Raw genomic sequence first — 20,772 nt, 5'->3', positions numbered from 1 at the left:
GCAAAGTCCCTGTCCTGCAGATTTGGATCGTGGTGAGGACAAGGCTGAGCTGAAAACCAAGTTGCTGACTGCTAAGTCTTGCAAAGTCCCTGCCCAGAAACCTCTCGGACAAGGCCAGAGTCCTCTAGGCCGGGAAACTAAAGCCCAGGCTCAGCGCTAGCGTCGCTAAGAATTGGGAGAGCGAAAGGCCCACTATTGGCTTGAGCAACTCAGTAGGTGAGCAGCCAACAAGATAACTCACTTGAATGCTTCGGATGACATGTAAATAAGGCACCGCTGGGATTCGAACCCAGGATCTCCTGTTTACTAGACAGGCTCTTTGACCATCTAAGCCACGACGCCACACGGAAAGGTGCTTCTCAGCCTTCCTTCTGGCCACAGGAAGCCCTCGTCGCATGCGGACTACCGTTTGAAACAGGTGAGGAAAGCAGGTGTTTTCAATGATTTTAGGCGATGCAGGATGAGGATGGTTTAAATGTAAAGCCTGAACAGGGAGTTGAACCCTGGACCCTCAGATTAAAAGTCTGATGCTCTACCGACTGAGCTATCCAGGCTTCTGAAGGGTGCTACGGGGCAGGTAGGTTCCAGCCGGTTGATCTGATCATGCTCGGCTGGCGACACTCATGCGGAAAGGGGCTCGTGCAAAGTCCCTGTCCTGCAGATTTGGATCGTGGTGAGGACAAGGCTGAGCTGAAAACCAAGTTGCTGACTGCTAAGTCTTGCAAAGTCCCTGCCCAGAAACCTCTCGGACAAGGCCAGAGTCCTCTAGGCCGGGAAACTAAAGCCCAGGCTCAGCGCTAGCGTCGCTAAGAATTGGGAGAGCGAAAGGCCCACTATTGGCTTGAGCAACTCAGTAGGTGAGCAGCCAACAAGATAACTCACTTGAATGCTTCGGATAACATGTAAATAAGGCACCGCTGGGATTCGAACCCAGGATCTCCTGTTTACTAGACAGGCGCTTTGACCATCTAAGCCACGACACCACACGGAAAGGTGCTTCTCAGCCTCCCTTCTGGCCACAGGAAGCCCTCGTCGCACGCGGAGTACCGTTTGAAACAGGTGAGGAAAGCAGGTGTTTTCAATGATTTTAGGCGATGCAGGATGAGGATGGTTTAAATGTAAAGCCTGAACAGGGACTTGAACCCTGGACCCTCAGATTAAAAGTCTGATGCTCTACCGACTGAGCTATCCAGGCTTCTGAAGGGTGCTACGGGGCAGGTAGGTTCCAGCCGGTTGATCTGATCATGCTCGGCTGGCGACACTCATGCGGAAAGGGGCTCGTGCAAAGTCCCTGTCCTGCAGATTTGGATCGTGGTGAGGACAAGGCTGAGCTGAAAACCAAGTTGCTGACTGCTAAGTCTTGCAAAGTCCCTGCCCAGAAACCTCTCGGACAAGGACAGAGTCCTCTAGGCCGGGAAACTAAAGTCCAGCCTCATCTCTAGCGTCGCTAAGAATTGGGGGAACAAAAGGCGCACTATTGGCTTGAGCAACTCAGTAGGTGAACAGCCAACAAGATAACTCACTTGAATGCTTCGGATGACATGTAAATAAGGCACCGCTGGGATTCGAACCCAGGATCTCCTGTTTACTAGACAGGCGCTTTGACCATCTAAGCCACAACGCCACACGGAAAGGTGCTTCTGAGCCTTCTTTCTGGCCACAGGAAGCCCTCGTCGCATGCGGACTACCGTTTAAAACAGGTGAGGAAAGCAGGTGTTTTCAATGATTTTAGGCGATGCAGGATGAGGATGGTTTAAATGTAAAGCCTGAACAGGGACTTGAACCCTGGACCCTCAGATTAAAAGTCTGATGCTCTACCGACTGAGCTATCCAGGCTTCTGAAGGGTGCTACGGGGCAGGTAGGTTCCAGCCGGTTGATCTGATCATGCTCGGCTGGCGACACTCATGCGGAAAGGGGCTCGTGCAAAGTCCCTGTCCTGCAGATTTGAATCGTGGTGAGGACAAGGCTGAGCTGAAAACCAAGTTGCTGACTGCTAAGTCTTGCAAAGTCCCTGCCCAGAAACCTCTCGGACAAGGCCAGAGTCCTCTAGGCCGGGAAACTAAAGCCCAGGCTCAGCTCTAGCGTCGCTAAGAATTGGGAGAGCGAAAGGCCCACTATTGGCTTGAGCAACTCAGTAGGTGAGCAGCCAACAAGATAACTCACTTGAATGCTTCGGATAACATGTAAATAAGGCACCGCTGGGATTCGAACCCAGGATCTCCTGTTTACTAGACAGGCGCTTTGACCATCTAAGCCACAACGCCGTACGGAAAGGTGCTTCTCAGCCTTCCTTCTGGCCACAGGAAGCCCTCGTCGCACGCGGACTACCGTTTGAAACAGGTGAGGAAAGCAGGTGTTTTCAATGATTTTAGGCGATGCAGGATGAGGATGGTTTAAATGTAAATTCCTCAGATTAAAAGTCTGATGCTCTACCGACTGAGCTATCCAGGCTTCTGAAGGGTGCTACGGGGCAGGTAGGTTCCAGCCGGTTGATCTGATCATGCTCGGCTGGCGACACTCATGCGGAAAGGGGCTCGTGCAAAGTCCCTGTCCTGCAGATTTGGATCGTGGTGAGGACAAGGCTGAGCTGAAAACCAAGTTGCTGACTGCTAAGTCTTGCAAAGTCCCTGCCCAGAAACCTCTCGGACAAGGCCAGAGTCCTCTAGGCCGGGAAACTAAAGCCCAGGCTCAGCGCTAGCGTCGCTAAGAATTGGGAGAGCGAAAGGCCCACTATTGGCTTGAGCAACTCAGTAGGTGAGCAGCCAACAAGATAACTCACTTGAATGCTTCGGATGACATGTAAATAAGGCACCGCTGGGATTCGAACCCAGGATCTCCTGTTTACTAGACAGGCGCTTTGACCATCTAAGCCACGACGCCACACGGAAAGGTGCTTCTCAGCCTTCCTTCTGGCCACAGGAAGCCCTCGTCGCATGCGGACTACCGTTTGAAACAGGTGAGGAAAGCAGGTGTTTTCAATGATTTTAGGCGATGCAGGATGAGGATGGTTTAAATGTAAAGCCTGAACAGGGAGTTGAACCCTGGACCCTCAGATTAAAAGTCTGATGCTCTACCGACTGAGCTATCCAGGCTTCTGAAGGGTGCTACGGGGCAGGTAGGTTCCAGCCGGTTGATCTGATCATGCTCGGCTGGCGACACTCATGCGGAAAGGGGCTCGTGCAAAGTCCCTGTCCTGCAGATTTGGATCGTGGTGAGGACAAGGCTGAGCTGAAAACCAAGTTGCTGACTGCTAAGTCTTGCAAAGTCCCTGCCCAGAAACCTCTCGGACAAGGACAGAGTCCTCTAGGCCGGGAAACTAAAGCCCAGGCTCAGCTCTAGCGTCGCTAAGAATTGGGGGAGCGAAAGGCCCACTATTGGCTTGAGCAACTCAGTAGGTGAGCAGCCAACAAGATAACTCACTTGAATGCTTCGGATGACATGTAAATAAGGCACCGCTGGGATTCGAACCCAGGATCTCCTGTTTACTAGACAGGCGCTTTGACCATCTAAGCCACGACGCCACACGGAAAGGTGCTTCTCAGCCTCCCTTCTGGCCACAGGAAGCCCTCGTCGCACGCGGACTACCGTTTGAAACAGGTGAGGAAAGCAGGTGTTTTCAATGATTTTAGGCGATGCAGGATGAGGATGGTTTAAATGTAAAGCCTGAACAGGGAATTGAACCCTGGACCCTCAGATTACAAGTCTGATGCTCTACCGACTGAGCTATCCAGGCTTCTGAAGGGTGCTACGGGGCAGGTAGGTTCCAGCCGGTTGATCTGATCATGCTCGGCTGGCGACACTCATGCGGAAAGGGGCTCGTGCAAAGTCCCTGTCCTGCAGATTTGGATCGTGGTGAGGACAAGGCTGAGCTGAAAACCAAGTTGCTGACTGCTAAGTCTTGCAAAGTCCCTGCCCAGAAACCTCTCGGACAAGGACAGAGTCCTCTAGGCCGGGAAACTAAAGTCCAGCCTCATCTCTAGCGTCGCTAAGAATTGGGGGAACAAAAGGCGCACTATTGGCTTGAGCAACTCAGTAGGTGAACAGCCAACAAGATAACTCACTTGAATGCTTCGGATGACATGTAAATAAGGCACCGCTGGGATTCGAACCCAGGATCTCCTGTTTACTAGACAGGCGCTTTGACCATCTAAGCCACAACGCCACACGGAAAGGTGCTTCTGAGCCTTCTTTCTGGCCACAGGAAGCCCTCGTCGCATGCGGACTACCGTTTAAAACAGGTGAGGAAAGCAGGTGTTTTCAATGATTTTAGGCGATGCAGGATGAGGATGGTTTAAATGTAAAGCCTGAACAGGGACTTGAACCCTGGACCCTCAGATTAAAAGTCTGATGCTCTACCGACTGAGCTATCCAGGCTTCTGAAGGGTGCTACGGGGCAGGTAGGTTCCAGCCGGTTGATCTGATCATGCTCGGCTGGCGACACTCATGCGGAAAGGGGCTCGTGCAAAGTCCCTGTCCTGCAGATTTGAATCGTGGTGAGGACAAGGCTGAGCTGAAAACCAAGTTGCTGACTGCTAAGTCTTGCAAAGTCCCTGCCCAGAAACCTCTCGGACAAGGCCAGAGTCCTCTAGGCCGGGAAACTAAAGCCCAGGCTCAGCGCTAGCGTCGCTAAGAATTGGGAGAGCGAAAGGCCCACTATTGGCTTGAGCAACTCAGTAGGTGAGCAGCCAACAAGATAACTCACTTGAATGCTTCGGATAACATGTAAATAAGGCACCGCTGGGATTCGAACCCAGGATCTCCTGTTTACTAGACAGGCGCTTTGACCATCTAAGCCACGACGCCACACGGAAAGGTGCTTCTCAGCCTTCCTTCTGGCCACAGGAAGCCCTTGTCGCACGCGGACTACCGTTTGAAAGAGGTGAAGAAAGCAGGTGTTTTCAATGATTTTAGGCGATGCAGGATGAGGATGGTTTAAATGTAAAGCCTGAACAGGGACTTGAACCCTGGACCCTCAGATTAAAAGTCTGATGCTCTACCGACTGAGCTATCCAGGCTTCTGAAGGGTGCTACGGGGCAGGTAGGTTCCAGCCGGTTGATCTGATCATGCTCGGCTGGCGACACTAATGCGGAAAGGGGCTCGTGCAAAGTCCCTGTCCTGCAGATTTGGATCGTGGTGAGGACAAGGCTGAGCTGAAAACCAAGTTGCTGACTGCTAAGTCTTGCAAAGTCCCTGCCCAGAAACCTCTCGGACAAGGCCAGAGTCCTCTAGGCAGGGAAACTAAAGCCCAGGCTCAGCTCTAGCGTCGCTAAGAATTGGGGGAGCGAAAGGCCCACTATTGGCTTGAGCAACTCAGTAGGTGAGCAGCCAACAAGATAACTCACTTGAATGCTTCGGATGACATGTAAATAAGGCACCGCTGGGATTCGAACCCAGGATCTCCTGTTTACTAGACAGGCGCTTTGACCATCTAAGCCACGACGCCACACGGAAAGGTGCTTCTCAGCCTTCCTTCTGGCCACAGGAAGCCCTTGTCGCACGCGGACTACCGTTTGAAAGAGGTGAAGAAAGCAGGTGTTTTCAATGATTTTAGGCGATGCAGGATGAGGATGGTTTAAATGTAAAGCCTGAACAGGGACTTGAACCCTGGACCCTCAGATTAAAAGTCTGATGCTCTACCGACTGAGCTATCCAGGCTTCTGAAGGGTGCTACGGGGCAGGTAGGTTCCAGCCGGTTGATCTGATCATGCTCGGCTGGCGCCACTCATGCGGAAAGGGGCTCGTGCAAAGTCCCTGTCCTGCAGATTTGGATCGTGGTGAGGACAAGGCTGAGCTGAAAACCAAGTTGCTGACTGCTAAGTCTTGCAAAGTCCCTGCCCAGAAACCTCTCGGACAAGGCCAGAGTCCTCTAGGCCGGGAAACTAAAGCCCAGGCCTCAGCTCTAGCGTCGCTAAGAATTGGGGAGCGAAAGGCCCACTATTGGCTTGAGCAACTCAGTAGGTGAGCAGCCAACAAGATAACTCACTTGAATGCTTCGGATGACATGTAAATAAGGCACCGCTGGGATTCGAACCCAGGATCTCCTGTTTACTAGACAGGCGCTTTGACCATCTAAGCCACGACGCCACACGGAAAGGTGCTTCTCAGCCTTCCTTCTGGCCACAGGAAGCCCTTGTCGCACGCGGACTACCGTTTGAAAGAGGTGAAGAAAGCAGGTGTTTTCAATGATTTTAGGCGATGCAGGATGAGGATGGTTTAAATGTAAAGCCTGAACAGGGACTTGAACCCTGGACCCTCAGATTAAAAGTCTGATGCTCTACCGACTGAGCTATCCAGGCTTCTGAAGGGTGCTACGGGGCAGGTAGGTTCCAGCCGGTTGATCTGATCATGCTCGGCTGGCGCCACTCATGCGGAAAGGGGCTCGTGCAAAGTCCCTGTCCTGCAGATTTGAATCGTGGTGAGGACAAGGCTGAGCTGAAAACCAAGTTGCTGACTGCTAAGTCTTGCAAAGTCCCTGCCCAGAAACCTCTCGGACAAGGCCAGAGTCCTCTAGGCCGGGAAACTAAAGCCCAGGCTCAGCGCTAGCGTCGCTAAGAATTGGGAGAGCGAAAGGCCCACTATTGGCTTGAGCAACTCAGTAGGTGAGCAGCCAACAAGATAACTCACTTGAATGCTTCGGATGACATGTAAATAAGGCACCGCTGGGATTCGAACCCAGGATCTCCTGTTTACTAGACAGGCGCTTTGACCATCTAAGCCACAACGCCACACGGAAAGGTGCTTCTCAGCCTTCCTTCTGGCCACAGGAAGCCCTCGTCGCACGCGGACTACCGTTTGAAACAGGTGAGGAAAGCAGGTGTTTTCAATGATTTTAGGCGATGCAGGATGAGGATGGTTTAAATGTAAAGCCTGAACAGGGACTTGAACCCTGGACCCTCAGATTAAAAGTCTGATGCTCTACCGACTGAGCTATCCAGGCTTCTGAAGGGTGCTACGGGGCAGGTAGGTTCCAGCCGGTTGATCTGATCATGCTCGGCTGGCGACACTTATGCGGAAAGGGGCTCGTGCAAAGTCCCTGTCCTGCAGATTTGGATCGTGGTGAGGACAAGGCTGAGCTGAAAACCAAGTTGCTGACTGCTAAGTCTTGCAAAGTCCCTGCCCAGAAACCTCTCGGACAAGGCCAGAGTCCTCTAAGCCCAGGCTCAGCTGTAGTGTCGCTAAGAATTGGGGGAGTGAAAGGCCCACTACTAGGCAGTTTATTTTTCCCTCACCCATAATTCTCTTATCAACACCCAAATCTTTCAGACGTATTGTATCTCCATTGTATATTATGGTTCAGTTTTTATCTCAAGCATAGAAAACACAATTCACATAAAAGTAATTTAAAACTTTTATTAAACTTATTTAAACCTAAATTGTTTGTGATATTATATTCATATATATATATATGTCTGGTCTAAATAAATGAAAGTTTGAAATTGGAAATGAAACAAATATTTAGACTATTTGCGGAAAAATGCAAAACAACAATTGGAATTAAATGATCACTTAATGTCAAAGTTGGATTTTTCTCAGGATTCAAACGCCTTTGTCAACACATGGTTCGCAAAACAATGTATGTCACTTCTCGTTTGCCGTACTTCCGTCATTACCAAGCGTCCTAAGGTGGCGTGAAGTTGTTAGCCCAATGTGATGTTGGACTGACTGTGGGTGCTTGACCTTCGTTACATATTAAGTAAGCCTTTAAAATATGAAAGTTTGATCTATATTCTTATTATAGCTTCGGCACAAGTTGTGTTGATAGATGTGGAGGTTTGAATTTACGCTTGACAATTGTCAGGAAGATAAGTTTCTCGGTAGCACTTGCCATGTTCGAGTTATCTTAACGTTATTTTCCTACCAAAACAACTAATTAATGGTGCATAACTTTCTCTCACGGAACTGTTTTGCTATTAACGTTTTGATGACACTTACTTGTGGGTTTACAATGAACTGTCTTAATGCTGTATGCATGCTAGCTATCTCGGTGCAGCAGCTAACGTTAGCGTTGTCGTGCATTTTTGGGAGAGTTTGCAAACGTTAACGCCAGTTTCTCTAACCTGGCTGATTTATTTGTTTTGTTTATATTTGTAGGCTTCTACGACGTAGAGGAGAGATGTCTGTGAAACAAGCATCTGTTCATGCCAAGTGGGTAATCGGTAGGGTAATTGGTACAAAGATGGTGAAAACTGCTAAGGTCCGTGTTACTAGGCTCGTATTGGACCCATATCTTCTTAAGGTAAGCGTGGTTCCTATTAGGAGCACATTTGATCTTTTTATTTTAACATTAAGGACGTTTTCTGAATTTGGTGTCGGCCTAATGAACGTATTCGTACCTTTCTACCCCTTACAGTACTATAACAAACGGAAGACATACTTTGCACATGATGCTTTGCAGCAGTGTATTGTGGGAGACATAGTTCTTTTGAAAGCTTTACCCGAAAAGAAGTCCAAGCATGTTAATCACGAACTTGCGGAGATTGTGTACAAAGTGGGCAACGTCGTGGATCCGCTGACGGGAAAGAAAGTAGCGGGTCGCAGGTTCTTGGAACCCCTGACAGAATCTGCAGAACCAACGGAGGGATCATTGACAGAGAAGCTACAAGAACTGAATATTACTGCCTCCTCAGCTAGTGCAAGCTCTTAACTTTCTCTGTATGATATTGTTTTCATTGTTATTGTCCTATTCTGGTTATGACATATGCTCTGTTTTTTTAGCTTATTAAATGATACTTCATTTGAAATTGAGCTTTGAAGTTATTTTATACATGATACCGTTCATAACTGCTCTTATCTATGGTGTCCGGTTCATGAGTAAAATGTGATTATAGTAGTGGATGCAAAGTAATGGAACAAGTATTGTAGTCAGGTAGAAGGATATGGGCGTAGTTGTATGGTAGATCTGGCTTAGCCAGTGTGACTTCTATTTGGGTGATTTCCAGTCAACTTTTTCTGTTTTAAGCAGGTGTTCAGCAGCACACCGACCAGGTGAATTGGGCAGGACATGCTTGTGAACCTTTTGGGATTACCTGTGTTTCTTGGTTACTTAACCATTAAAGGTGGTACTGTAATCAAGACTGACAACAAAAATAATATATTGCACATGCAATGCTGGGGGGGGGAGGGGGTCATTTTTTTTCCCACCAGGAAACATCTTTTGCCCGTGCTTATCACACCTATGGTATAATAATAACAGTTAGATTAGTACATTTTTGGATGTGGTGATATTGCTGTTTTACAGGTGAAAGAAGCAAGTATGCAAGTATGGTCTGGTATTCAAGGCACTCAATTAATAATATAAAAAGCTTTTATCGCTGCATGGTTAGATACGTAAAAGAGCTTCTTTCAAAGGCACAAACTACGCCTGATCTGATACTTACACATACAGAGCGTTATTTGGTAATCTATTTTTTTTACATTTTAAATTGCTGTCTTTAACAAGCTTCACATTAGAGGTTTTGATTATGACTTCAAATGTCTTACAGAGTGGTAACCTAACTCATTACAACATTTCATACGTGTTCTTCTCTGGGTGATGGCAAGTTGTCCTGCCCCTTAGCCCTAAACCTTATGAACATTACAGTTGAAAGGAGGCTTTGAATGTAAAGCATCTGCACAATCCAGAGCCCTCTGGGTCACTTCAGGGAAACATACCTCATTCTGCAGAAACTGGAGTTGCTGCACTCTGTAAGACCTGCCTATTGTCTTGGCACTACCGACCAAGACTGGCATACCCTGCACTAAGCACTGAGTGTTGTGCCCTTAACTGCTTTGTAGTAAAACTAATAGTTCCTGGCATGTATTAAAGTTGTCCGTCATTGTGCCTGAATTCCGATGTGGTTCCGTTTTAGATTCGGAAATAGACAATTCTACTGTAGGCTGTCTATGGGGAACATTTTTACTGATGTGGATATATACACTCACCGGCCACAATTATTGGCAACCCTTCATTTAATATTTTAACCATCCCTCCATACAGTATCTCTCCAGATCCTTCAGATTCCGAGGTCGACGTTTGTGGACACTCCTCTTCAGCTCATCACGGATTTTCTATGGGGTTTAGGTCGGGGGACTGTGATGGCCATGACAAAACCTTTATTCTGTGGTCGGTGAACCATTTTTGTGAAGATTTTGAGGTGTGCTTCGGATCATTGTCCTGCTGGAAGCTCCAACCACGGCCCATGTTAAGCTTCCTGGCAGAGGCGGTTATGTTTTCATTTAATATCTGCTGGTATTTCATGGAGTCCATGATACCATGTAGCCTAACAAGATGTCTAGGGCCTTTGGAAGCAAAACAGCCCCACAACATTAAAGATCCACCACCATACTTCACAATTGGTATAAGGTGCTTTTCCTTTTTGGCTATCTTTCGGTCTACTCCAAACCCACCTTTGATATTTGTTGCCAAAAAGCTCTATTTTGGTCTCATCTGACCATATAACCCAGTCCCATTGAAAGTCCCAGTAACATTTGCCAAACTGTAGGCACTTTAGTTTGTTGTTGATTGACAGCAGAGGCTTTTTTTCTGGCAACCCTCCCAAACAAGTTGTGGTGATGTAGGTGCATCTGATGGTAGTTCTGGAGACTTTCTGAAGCCAAGACTCAACTAACCTCTGCAATTCTCCAGCTGTGATTCTTGGAGATTATTTTGCCAGTCGAACCATCCTCCTCACGGTGCATGGGGTCGATGTACACACACGTCCTCTTCCAGGCTGATTCTTAACATCTCCTGTCGCTTTAAACTTCTTAATTATTGCCATGATAGGGGAAATGGGTATTTTCAACTGTTTAGAGATTTTCTTATATCCATTTCCTGATTTGTGCAGCTCAACAACTTTTCATCGCACATTGTCACTGTGTTCTTGGGTTTTTCTCATAGTGATGAGTGACTAAGGGAATTTGGCCTGTGTGGCACTCATATTTATACCCCAGTGAAACAGGAAGTCATGGTTGACCACTTAAGAGTTCCTAATCAAACAGGTGAACTTAAAAATGTAAAACATGATTGGAAATATATTTCCGTTAGATTTTAATTATAAGATTTTCTAGGTGCCAATAATTGTGGCACACATGTTTTGGAGAAAAATATTTTGCTGTTTTGCTCATTCACTAAGAGTGCCAATACTTCTGGAGGGCACTGTATGTATATATATTAGTGCTGTCAAGCGATTCAAATATTTAATCACGATTAATCGCATTTGTCATAGTTAACTAAAAATAAATCACAATTAATCGCATATTTGTATCTATTCTAAATGCAACTTAATTTATTTTTTTTCCATAATTTATTTTTTTTCATTTTAATGCTCTTATCAACATGGAAAAGTGGATTGGCTTGCTTTATGCAAATGTTTGATTTGATTGAAAAACAACATTGCCAAACAGCCTTTCAGAAGGTACTGATGTTGCCAGTGCTGCTAAGTACTTGCGTGCAAGGCGGGCCATTTCGCTGGCCAATTCCGTCAATGCATCTCGCACACCTGCAGCAGCTCTGGTGGCACTTCCATTTCCAGGATACTATTCCATCTAGTTGACACTTCCTGTGCGAGTGACTCTTTCTTTTGATGATGTGTGACTTGTTGCTGCTCGAGCTCCGCTTGGTTTGCTAGGCTATGCTTAAAATGACCCACAACTCTTCTGCATTTTGCCAATGCACTGTCAAACGGGCTGTTGGTTAGAGAAACCGTGACGGCTCGGTGCACACTGTGTGCGATGCACGGCATGTGCTCAAAGGGGAGCTGCCTGGCCGCTGCAATCATATTACCGAAGCATGGCAATATGACCTTGGGTCAAGTGCTGTTGCAACTCTCAGCCATGTGATGTTAGTCTTCTTTCTCAGTTTCGTGCAACTTCTGAACGTGGTTTGTAATGGTGGCTCTCGAAGGCAATTCGTAGGTCCAGTCGTTGGATGCGATGCGTATGATATCAGCTAGACCCTCGTCCTCCACAACGTTAACAGGCCTACACGAAGTAGCCACCCATTTAGCTATGGCTGCAATACGTTTGTTCTTAGTTGTGGTATCCATGTGTTTCTGTCGGAAGTCATCCATTCTTGTCTGGCTATGACGAGGGGGCGGAGAGTTCGCATCAGCTGTGTGCTTGGCCATCAAGTGGTATTTCAGACTGGATGTACTCAGAGATGGGCAGTATTTCAATTACTTGTAATTGAAATACGTATTTCAATCACTTTGAGTATTTTGTATTTGATAGGGCTGATGAAAAATCGAACGTAATTTGTAACAAAATACTTTAGAGTGGAGTAATTTTGTATTTAAAATACTCAAAATACTTTCTCCAGTGTTTAGGCAGAAGGTGTTTTTCTGTCGGATTCTACCACTAGACCGTCTGATATGCCTCTGAATGTCATTGTCGAATCAGGCAACAGTCAGGCAAAAGTGGTGCTTCAAATGCACCCCCCCCCCCCCCCCCCACCCACCCCCCTTTTGGGGCGAAATGGAAATCGCCCCAGATATCTCTCATTGACTCTCATGTTAAATCCATTTTTTTTTCAGAAAACAGGGCTGTGTTCGAAAACTTAGATAGCTGTCTTGATCCTTGTCAATTTATCTTCATTAGTACGCCGACTTAAAGAAGGTTCTTTCAAAGAGCGAATCGAGTTGTTGCACTGAACGTTAGCCATCTTGACAGAATGTGACCGTGTCTATTACCGCGCACTTTACGAAGTACACTGCAATACAGTGCATAGTGCACACTAAGCACTTACATCTGTAGTGCGTTCTGTCGCTGATTAGTGTTGGCCCTGTTCGAAATGTCTTAAAATGCCTCCTTCCTTCCTTCCTACCTTCCTATTAAGGGAGCAGGGACTGTTTGAAATGTCTTAAACTTTCTCTTCCGCTTTAATAAGATACCTTGAAATACGTCACATAACGGTCATTTTTCAAGAGAGCATATGAGCTGCCTTGCTGTCTTATAGCGGCAGGTATTACCCATAACTCTCTGCGCCATTCCCTAACCAGAGACAAATTTAAAAAAAGATGGCGGATGAAATTGTCAAAGTTCCACAAAAGTATTCACCGATGTAAGTTTATTGGCTTTTTTGTTCATTTTTTTTTTTTTTTAAAGTTACCGAGAAATAAACAGTGTACTATGTAATTATGTCATGATTGATTAACAAAAATAGTCTGATTTTGTTGGCGATGTATCCGTTAGCCAGGTCGCTAACAGTAGCTGCTAGCTAGAAAATAAGCACACACATCGTGATGATGTCACATATTGCCGTACATGTTGCCGTACATGCTATCTTAATAGACTGTTTGAAATCAACGGTTTTTGAGATACCTTCCCCCGAAAGGACCTGTCTCGTCAGACACCTGTCCAACAAGAGATCAAGGATTAAGACAGCTATCTAAGAATTCGAACACAGCCGTTGTCTCAAATGGAACACTGACGGACACAAATGTGCAAGCCTTTTACCCATAAATCTGTGCGCCAGCTTCCTCTGGCCAACTGGAAATTTTAAACAAAGATGGCGGACCATCTTTCTCGCTTAGATTTTTTAAAAGTTACAGAGAAATAGACACTGTACCATCAGATAACACCGTTATTGTAACCAGCAATAATGGTTGAAGTGATTTGCGAAGCGTCAGTCAGCCAACTTTCCAAACTGAAAAGCTGCCGAAAGGGCTCCTCCTCTTCCGCTACGTAGCCAAGATGGCGCCCGTTTAGGGTGAGTAGTGTCCATCGTTTCACACTGCATTTTTTGACCGTTTGCAGTGCGCCATCCGGGTACTTTCAGTGCCCTGATTTCTGCTGGTTCTGTCAGTGTGAATGCCCTAAGCACTGAAATCAGTGTTTGAAGTGTGCAAGTGCGCGGTAATAGACACGGCCTGTGACTTGATCAAAGCCGTATGACGTCCTTATACGCAATTACGTATGACGAAAGCACGGTGGGGCGAGCCCTCCCGGAAGCCATAGAGATTGCATTGAGAGCCCTGTTTTGTGAAAACACGAGTCACACAGCTGCTGCCTGCAAAAATATAATATACATAATCAATCAAGTTGTTGTCTTTTAACCCTCTAATCACCATAGCGGCCGCCGAATTACTGGCTTTGCTTAGACCCCATGCAGACGGACTCTAGTTTGCCTGAACCCGGGTTCATTTTTCACACATATTAACTTTTTAAAACGCGTGCACATGAACCCAGCGAATCCGATTGACTCAGCTGTAGTACATCCCCCACGCCTGTTGGTGGCGCTTTAAGGTGCTACAGACAACTGAAGAAAACGGAAGGAGAAGACAGGAGCATGCTATCAAACTAACATATGACAGTAGTTGAGCTCCAACTAGCAACGTTTAGCTTAGCCGCATAGCCTACATTTAATCTGCACAGTAACACATTATGGTGGTTTATAACATCAGTGGTAGGAGCAGACTGTAGTTAAGCGAAAAATTATTATATTTGTTATTGATAATAAAGAGTTTACAGTGCAACAAAGCAATGTGCAACATGACATGTCTGAGTTGTTTAAATGCCTGTGCTTTATGGAGATGCTGAGCTTGAGCACGAGAGACCACAATGCAAGTGCTGTGGATCCTGGATGTTTCATGGTTTACAATTGCTTCCAATTTCATGGTTTTATTACTAACAACAAATGTAGGCTATTGTTGAGGGCTTTGTCCTTCACGTACTGTAGGCTACCTCTGAAGTAACGTTAACGCTAGCTAGTAGCTATCGCTATCATTGTCTGACAGGACTAAAGCTAACGTAACATTCATCTGTTTTGAAACTTCCGTCTATAATAAAAAATCTTTTCACGTCAGATTTGCTCATATAGGCTATTGCTGACACTTTTAAAAACTGTTTTTTGAAAAATGGTCTGATGCAAATAGATTAAACAGTGATAGATTAAAGTGTGGCTTGTTAATGTCATCCCTTTCCTAAAATAGATACATTTGTATTAATCCCGTTAGGGAAATTCACGTGGAAAAGGAGCAAGGTAATGGGAAGAATTTTTTTTTTTAAACTGGAGAGCTGTTATAACTGGCTGCCAAACTCACTGCGCCATGGCAACCCATTCAGTTATTAAATAATGCCTGTTGTGTCAGTTGTCCTGGCTGGTCTAATGATGCGATCACGTGGGGCAATCCGATTAGGTATGCGGATAGCGTGCAGACGAACACCAACAGCAATCGGATTTCGAGGTTACTCACTTTGGACCCCCGATTCGAGGGAGTGCGGATACAGTGTGCGGATACAGTGTGTTCGTCTGCACGATAAGGCTATCCGGAGACGGGGTTCACCGGGTTCAGACAAACTAGAGTCCGTCTGCATGGGGTGTTAGTTACACTGACATTCTGTGACTGTTCTTCCTTTTTGTGGGGTTCACCAGAGCTTTGTGTACATTATATAGCCCAAACCTGAATGTTCTGCTATACCAAACTGAGAAAACGGAAAATCCAGAAAAAGTATTTCCTATATTTTAAATACAAAATACATGTATTGTATTTTGTTACATTTTCTGGCACCAGTATTTTGTATTTTATTTTAATACATTTATTTTAGGGGTATTTTGTATTTTGAATCAAAATACATTTTGATGTATTTTTGCCCATCTCTGGATGTATTACGATGATAGCTCAGGTCACAACGACAAAAGACCAGTGTTGGGAGTCACGCATTACTGTAATTCCACTACTTTTAGCGGTAACGAGCATGTAACGAAGTATTTTTAAAATCAAGTAACGCAGTTACAATTACTGAAATGTAAATGAATTAGTTACTCTCTTTTGTGAAAAATGAACACTTGCAGACAAGAAGACAAGATGGGCCTACTTTAGCTGCTTCTGATCTGACGTCGCAGGACCTTGGTGGCGCAATGATACACCAATCGAATCAATCAAAGAGCATTAAACCATATCATGGCCGACAGTGCGGATAGAATGAGCCTTTTCTCCTGGAAGTATGGACATTACTTTTCGCTCGTCGAAATTAAAGACAAAAATGTAGTGGTGAGTTGTAAATTATGTGCAGGTGCAAAGAAGCTATCCACATCTAAGAGTAGCAATTCAAATCTTATGAAGCACCTGTTGAAACAACACGCTTCGACAAAGCTAGTAGCGAAAGACCCCAGCCCTACAGATGCTGAAGGCGCCACTCCATGCAAACAACCAAGGCTAGACTTTACACGGACTGCAGTGCAGCCGATAAGCCAGGTAGAGCTGAATAAATTGATTGCTAGGTATGTTGTCGATGACATGCATCCTCTGTCAACTGTCGAGTCAGTTGCCTTCAGGGAAGCAAAATACCAGTGATAAATTGAGGCTCGGGGCAGGAAGACGTTTTCCAGCTATTTAGACAGAGAATATGCGAAAATGCAGGTCGAGCTAAAAAAAAAAAAACATTTGAGGATTTACAACATGTCTCTACCACAGCAGACATCTGGGCTGCTTACAATAAAAGCGTTCTAGGTGTAACTGCACACTGGATCATTCCGAACAACATGCTACGTGGGAAGTTAGCCCATTTGAACGTTTGTTGAGAATCTTAACCTTTTGTTAAATCACATATTAAATTATATGCAGCACCTCAAGGCACCTTTGTTTTCTCTTTTAATTAGTGTTAATACTGTAGGCCAATCACTTTTATTTCATTGGGCCTAATGTAAAAAAACACTGTTAAATGACTGAGACAGTTATTTTGTATTAAGTTAAGTATTAAAAGGGACTTTTGTACTACTGCTTGATTTGAAGGTCTGTTTTCCTGTTGATTACAATAAATAGGTCTAAAAAATATGTTTATTGTGTTTCACTGTTCAGTACTGTTCATATTCCTTACATATAAAAAGCAGACATAAAAGTTACTTTCCCTAGAAACTAATTACTTTTGATATACAGTAACTGGTAAAGTAATTCAATTACCTTTAAAAGAAGTAACTAGTAACTGTAACTAATTACTAATTTTCAGTAACTTGCCCAACACTGCAAAAGACACATACCGCTTTGGTCTTGTCAAGTAGTAATGTGTCGTTCGTGAACGACTCGTTCATTTTGAAATAATCCTTACAAGGCAAGGCAAGGCAAGGCAATTTTATTTATATAGCACAATTCATACACGTGGTCATTCAATGTGCTTTACATACATGCACAACAATGTGCTTCACATAAAACATTTTTTTTTTTTTTAAAAAAGCAAAAGGTCAGTGCATGATCATAAAAACAGTAAATTATAGAAAATAAAAGCATGAGAACATTAAGGCATAAAAATAGTAAAATATAGGAAATAAAAGCATAAAAAGAATAATAACAATCACTAGTCTATTAGAGTAAGCAATAATACTTCAAAGGAACTGTTCATGGCCAGTTAGCAGAAGGCATCTGAGAAAAGTTTGGTCTTTAGTCTAGATTTAAAACTGAAAGTAGTTGGAGCGTTTTTAATGTCTTCTGGAAGTTGGTTCCAGAGGTGAACCGCATAGTGGCTGAGTGCTGCTTCACCCTGTTTAGTTTGGACAGTGGGTTTTACTAATAGAAATTTATGCTGCGATCTGAGAGATCTGAGTGGTACGTACTGCTGAAACATGTCAGATAGATACTTTGGCCCTATCCCATTAAGTGACTTGAAAACAAGCAGCAGTGCTTTAAAGTCAATCCTGTAACTAACTGGGAGCCAGCGCAGGTATTTCAGTATAGGGGTTATGTGGTCAGTTCTTTTTGTTTTTGTAAGAATTCTGGCTGCTGCATTTTGTATCATTTGAAGCTGTTTAAGGTTTTTTTTGGGAAGGCCTGTGAACAGCCCATTGCAGTAATCAACCCTACTGGAGATAAAGGCATGAATTAGTTTTTCCAAGTCATCTTTTGACATAAAATCCCTAATTTTGGCAATGTTTTTGAGATGGTAGAACGCAGATTTAGTACCGGTAATTGCTTTCATGTGGCTGTTAAAATTTAGATCACTGTCTAAGAGGACACCAAGATTTCTGACAGTATCCTTTGCTTTAAGTCCTTTTTTGTTAAGAAGGGTGGCAATCTTACATCTTTCCTCCTTTTTACCAAAAACTATTACTTCAGTTTTGTCTTTGTTTAGCTGGAGAAAGTTCTGAGACATCCAGTGGTTAATTTGCTCAATACAATCACAAAGAGATTCAAGGGGACCATAGTCATTAGGTGTCAAAGTTAAGTACATTTGGGTGTCATCAGCATAGTTATGATAGGAGATCAAATTATTCTTTAAGATTTGTCCAAGTGGGAGCATATAAAGGTTGAATAGAAATGGACCCGAAATTGAGCCCTGGGGGACTCCACAGGTCAGGGACGTAGGTGTTGAGGTGCAGTTGCCAACTTACAGTTACAAGGTTGGCAGAAGAACGAAACATTGATCTAAAGACAAGGTCGGGAGGTGAACGATTCGTTCATCTGCCGGATACGAGTCTTTGGATCATTTTTCACGTGACCTGCATAGGCTCAGCACTGGTAGAAAAAACAGAAATGATTCGTTCATTTTGACTGGGTCTTCGGATACGGATCTTTGGATCATTTTTCACGTAACCTGCATAGGCTCAGAAGAGGAAACAGAAATGATGTGTTAACCTCGTTCACTTTCGCGTGACTAGGTTTAGTAAGACATGAATGATATTCGTTCACAAGTAATAATTACAGGTTTTGTTATTTTAACTTTTTTTTGTACTTTACTTAGCCTACAGTTCAGTGCAGCGCGTAATTGTTTGCCGTGATAATTACATGCTAGTGTGATAATAAATGACCATTTCATCCAAACATTCATGATATATTATTTTAATGCAGGAATTTCTTTTAAATTAGTATCTGCTGGTTTACATGCACTAACATGAGAATATGATACGTGTTTGCAGTGGACGTATTTAGGCCAGGGAATTGGCTATAAAATGTTCAGCAACTGACGTCAATAAAACGTGTCATGTGTCATTTCACATTATTATACATAACTTCATTTCTGAACTTATTTAATTTGTTTTCTTTGTATGTATTGATTACTTGGGTTGTTACCAACATCTGGTGAAAATTTCATGTCAATAGCACCTTTGGAAATATTTTTACTGAGAAAAATGGTGACGTGTTCAATACTTATTTTACCCGCTGTATATACAGTGGGGAAAATAAGTATTTGAACCCCTGCCGATTTTGCAAGTTTGGCCACTTGCAAAGAAATGTGTGATCTATAATTGTAATGGTAGGTGTATTTTAACAGTGAGAAATAGAATATCAACAAACAAATCCAGAAAACTGCATTTTATAACATTTTATGACTTGTATTTGATGCAGAAAATAAGTATTTGAACCCCCAAGCAAACAGCAAGAATTCTGGCTCCCAATGACCAGTTATGTGCCCAAGAAGCACACAGATTAGTCCTCAATAGGCCTAACAAGGTACACCTGATCTCAACTGGTGACGTGTATAAAAGAAACCTGTCCAAAGAATCATACTTCACACTTTCAACCTCACCACCATGGGCAAGACCAAAGAGTTGACCAAGGACGTCAGAGATAAGATTGTAGACCTGCACAAGGCTGGAATGGGTTACAAAACCATCTGCAAGCAGCTTGGTGAGAAGCAGACAATTATTGGTGCGATTATTCGTAAATGGAAGCAACACCAAACAACTGTCAATCGCTCTAGGTCTGGGGCTCCATGCAAGATATCCCCTTGTGCGGTATCGGTGATCATCTGAAACTTGCAGAATAACCCCAGAACTACACAGGGGGAGCTTGTAAATGATCTCAAGGCAGCTGGGACCACAGTCACCAAGAAAACCATTGGCAACACACTACGCCGTAATGGTTTGAAGTACTGCAGCACTCGCAAGGTCCCCCTGCTCAAGGAAGCACATGTACAGGGCCGTCTGAAGTTTGCCAATGAACACTTGAATGATTCTAAGGAGGATTGGGAGACAGGATGTGGTCAGATGAGACCAAAATCAAGCTATTTGGCATCAACTCGACTTGCCGCGTTTGGAGGGGGAAGAATGCTGAATATGACCTCAAGAACACCATCCCCACCGTCAAGCATGGGGGTGGAAACATTATAGTTTGGGGTTGTTTCTCTGCCAAGGGTACAGGACGACTCCACTGCATCGAGGGGACTATGGATGGGGCCATGTAACGTGGAATATTGGGCTTGAACCTCATTCCCTCCCATTGAAAACGCAACCTTAAGGATTTGGAGAGGATCTGCAACGAGGAGTGGACCAAAATCCCTCCTGAGATGTGTGTAAACCTGGTGACCAACTACAAGAAAAGTCTGACGTCTGTGCTTGCCAACAAGGGTTATTCCACCAAGTACTAAGTCATGTTTTGCTAGGGGTTCAAATACTTATTTTCTGCATCAAATGCAAATTCAGTCATAAATGTTATGAAATGCCGTTTTCTGGATTTTTTTGTTGATATTCTGTATCTCACTGTTAAAATACACCTACTATTACAATTATAGATCACACATTTCTTTACAAGTGGCCAAACTTCCGAAATCGGCAGGGGTTCAAATACTTATTTTCCCCACTGTGTATATAGTCTAGCCTTGGTTGTGTGTGTGTGTGTGTGTGTGTGTGTGTGTGTGTATGTATGTATATATATATATATACACACACACACACACACACACACACACACACATGGATCATTATGGCTGTATGTCTATGTGTGTGTGTGTGTGTGTGTGTGTGTGTGTGTGTGTGTGTGTGTGTGTGTGTGTGTGTGTGTGTGTGTGTGTGTGTGTGTGTATGTATATATATATATATATATATATATATATATATATATATATATACACACACACACACACA

At 44.3% G+C, this 20,772-nt stretch overlaps 21 non-coding genes across 21 annotated transcripts; all 21 read right to left on the bottom strand.

Annotated features, from left to right (window-relative positions):
• Nucleotides 1-268: 268 nt before the first annotated feature.
• Nucleotides 269-342, bottom strand: trnat-agu. Its single transcript has one exon. It is a non-coding gene; the product is annotated as a tRNA-Thr (tRNA).
• A 139-nt stretch (nucleotides 343-481) lies between these two features.
• On the bottom strand, nucleotides 482-554 carry trnak-uuu. The gene has a single exon. It is a non-coding gene; the product is annotated as a tRNA-Lys (tRNA).
• A 355-nt stretch (nucleotides 555-909) lies between these two features.
• trnat-agu lies at nucleotides 910-983 on the bottom strand. The gene has a single exon. It is a non-coding gene; the product is annotated as a tRNA-Thr (tRNA).
• Nucleotides 984-1,122: 139 nt separating this feature from the next.
• Nucleotides 1,123-1,195, bottom strand: trnak-uuu. The gene has a single exon. It is a non-coding gene; the product is annotated as a tRNA-Lys (tRNA).
• Nucleotides 1,196-1,550: 355 nt separating this feature from the next.
• Nucleotides 1,551-1,624, bottom strand: trnat-agu. The gene has a single exon. It is a non-coding gene; the product is annotated as a tRNA-Thr (tRNA).
• Nucleotides 1,625-1,763: 139 nt separating this feature from the next.
• trnak-uuu lies at nucleotides 1,764-1,836 on the bottom strand. The gene has a single exon. It is a non-coding gene; the product is annotated as a tRNA-Lys (tRNA).
• A 355-nt stretch (nucleotides 1,837-2,191) lies between these two features.
• Nucleotides 2,192-2,265, bottom strand: trnat-agu. Its single transcript has one exon. It is a non-coding gene; the product is annotated as a tRNA-Thr (tRNA).
• A 542-nt stretch (nucleotides 2,266-2,807) lies between these two features.
• On the bottom strand, nucleotides 2,808-2,881 carry trnat-agu. Its single transcript has one exon. It is a non-coding gene; the product is annotated as a tRNA-Thr (tRNA).
• A 139-nt stretch (nucleotides 2,882-3,020) lies between these two features.
• On the bottom strand, nucleotides 3,021-3,093 carry trnak-uuu. The gene has a single exon. It is a non-coding gene; the product is annotated as a tRNA-Lys (tRNA).
• A 355-nt stretch (nucleotides 3,094-3,448) lies between these two features.
• On the bottom strand, nucleotides 3,449-3,522 carry trnat-agu. Its single transcript has one exon. It is a non-coding gene; the product is annotated as a tRNA-Thr (tRNA).
• Nucleotides 3,523-3,661: 139 nt separating this feature from the next.
• Nucleotides 3,662-3,734, bottom strand: trnat-ugu. The gene has a single exon. It is a non-coding gene; the product is annotated as a tRNA-Thr (tRNA).
• Nucleotides 3,735-4,089: 355 nt separating this feature from the next.
• On the bottom strand, nucleotides 4,090-4,163 carry trnat-agu. Its single transcript has one exon. It is a non-coding gene; the product is annotated as a tRNA-Thr (tRNA).
• Nucleotides 4,164-4,302: 139 nt separating this feature from the next.
• On the bottom strand, nucleotides 4,303-4,375 carry trnak-uuu. Its single transcript has one exon. It is a non-coding gene; the product is annotated as a tRNA-Lys (tRNA).
• A 355-nt stretch (nucleotides 4,376-4,730) lies between these two features.
• On the bottom strand, nucleotides 4,731-4,804 carry trnat-agu. The gene has a single exon. It is a non-coding gene; the product is annotated as a tRNA-Thr (tRNA).
• Nucleotides 4,805-4,943: 139 nt separating this feature from the next.
• Nucleotides 4,944-5,016, bottom strand: trnak-uuu. The gene has a single exon. It is a non-coding gene; the product is annotated as a tRNA-Lys (tRNA).
• Nucleotides 5,017-5,371: 355 nt separating this feature from the next.
• trnat-agu lies at nucleotides 5,372-5,445 on the bottom strand. Its single transcript has one exon. It is a non-coding gene; the product is annotated as a tRNA-Thr (tRNA).
• Nucleotides 5,446-5,584: 139 nt separating this feature from the next.
• On the bottom strand, nucleotides 5,585-5,657 carry trnak-uuu. Its single transcript has one exon. It is a non-coding gene; the product is annotated as a tRNA-Lys (tRNA).
• A 355-nt stretch (nucleotides 5,658-6,012) lies between these two features.
• On the bottom strand, nucleotides 6,013-6,086 carry trnat-agu. The gene has a single exon. It is a non-coding gene; the product is annotated as a tRNA-Thr (tRNA).
• Nucleotides 6,087-6,225: 139 nt separating this feature from the next.
• trnak-uuu lies at nucleotides 6,226-6,298 on the bottom strand. Its single transcript has one exon. It is a non-coding gene; the product is annotated as a tRNA-Lys (tRNA).
• Nucleotides 6,299-6,653: 355 nt separating this feature from the next.
• On the bottom strand, nucleotides 6,654-6,727 carry trnat-agu. Its single transcript has one exon. It is a non-coding gene; the product is annotated as a tRNA-Thr (tRNA).
• Nucleotides 6,728-6,866: 139 nt separating this feature from the next.
• Nucleotides 6,867-6,939, bottom strand: trnak-uuu. The gene has a single exon. It is a non-coding gene; the product is annotated as a tRNA-Lys (tRNA).
• Between the last annotated feature and the right edge of the window lie 13,833 nt (nucleotides 6,940-20,772).

Source organism: Clupea harengus, chromosome 17 (genome assembly GCF_900700415.2).
Source record: "Clupea harengus chromosome 17, Ch_v2.0.2, whole genome shotgun sequence".
NCBI classification, from domain to species: domain Eukaryota; kingdom Metazoa; phylum Chordata; class Actinopteri; order Clupeiformes; family Clupeidae; genus Clupea; species Clupea harengus.
This window is presented reverse-complemented; position numbering and strand designations above follow the sequence as displayed.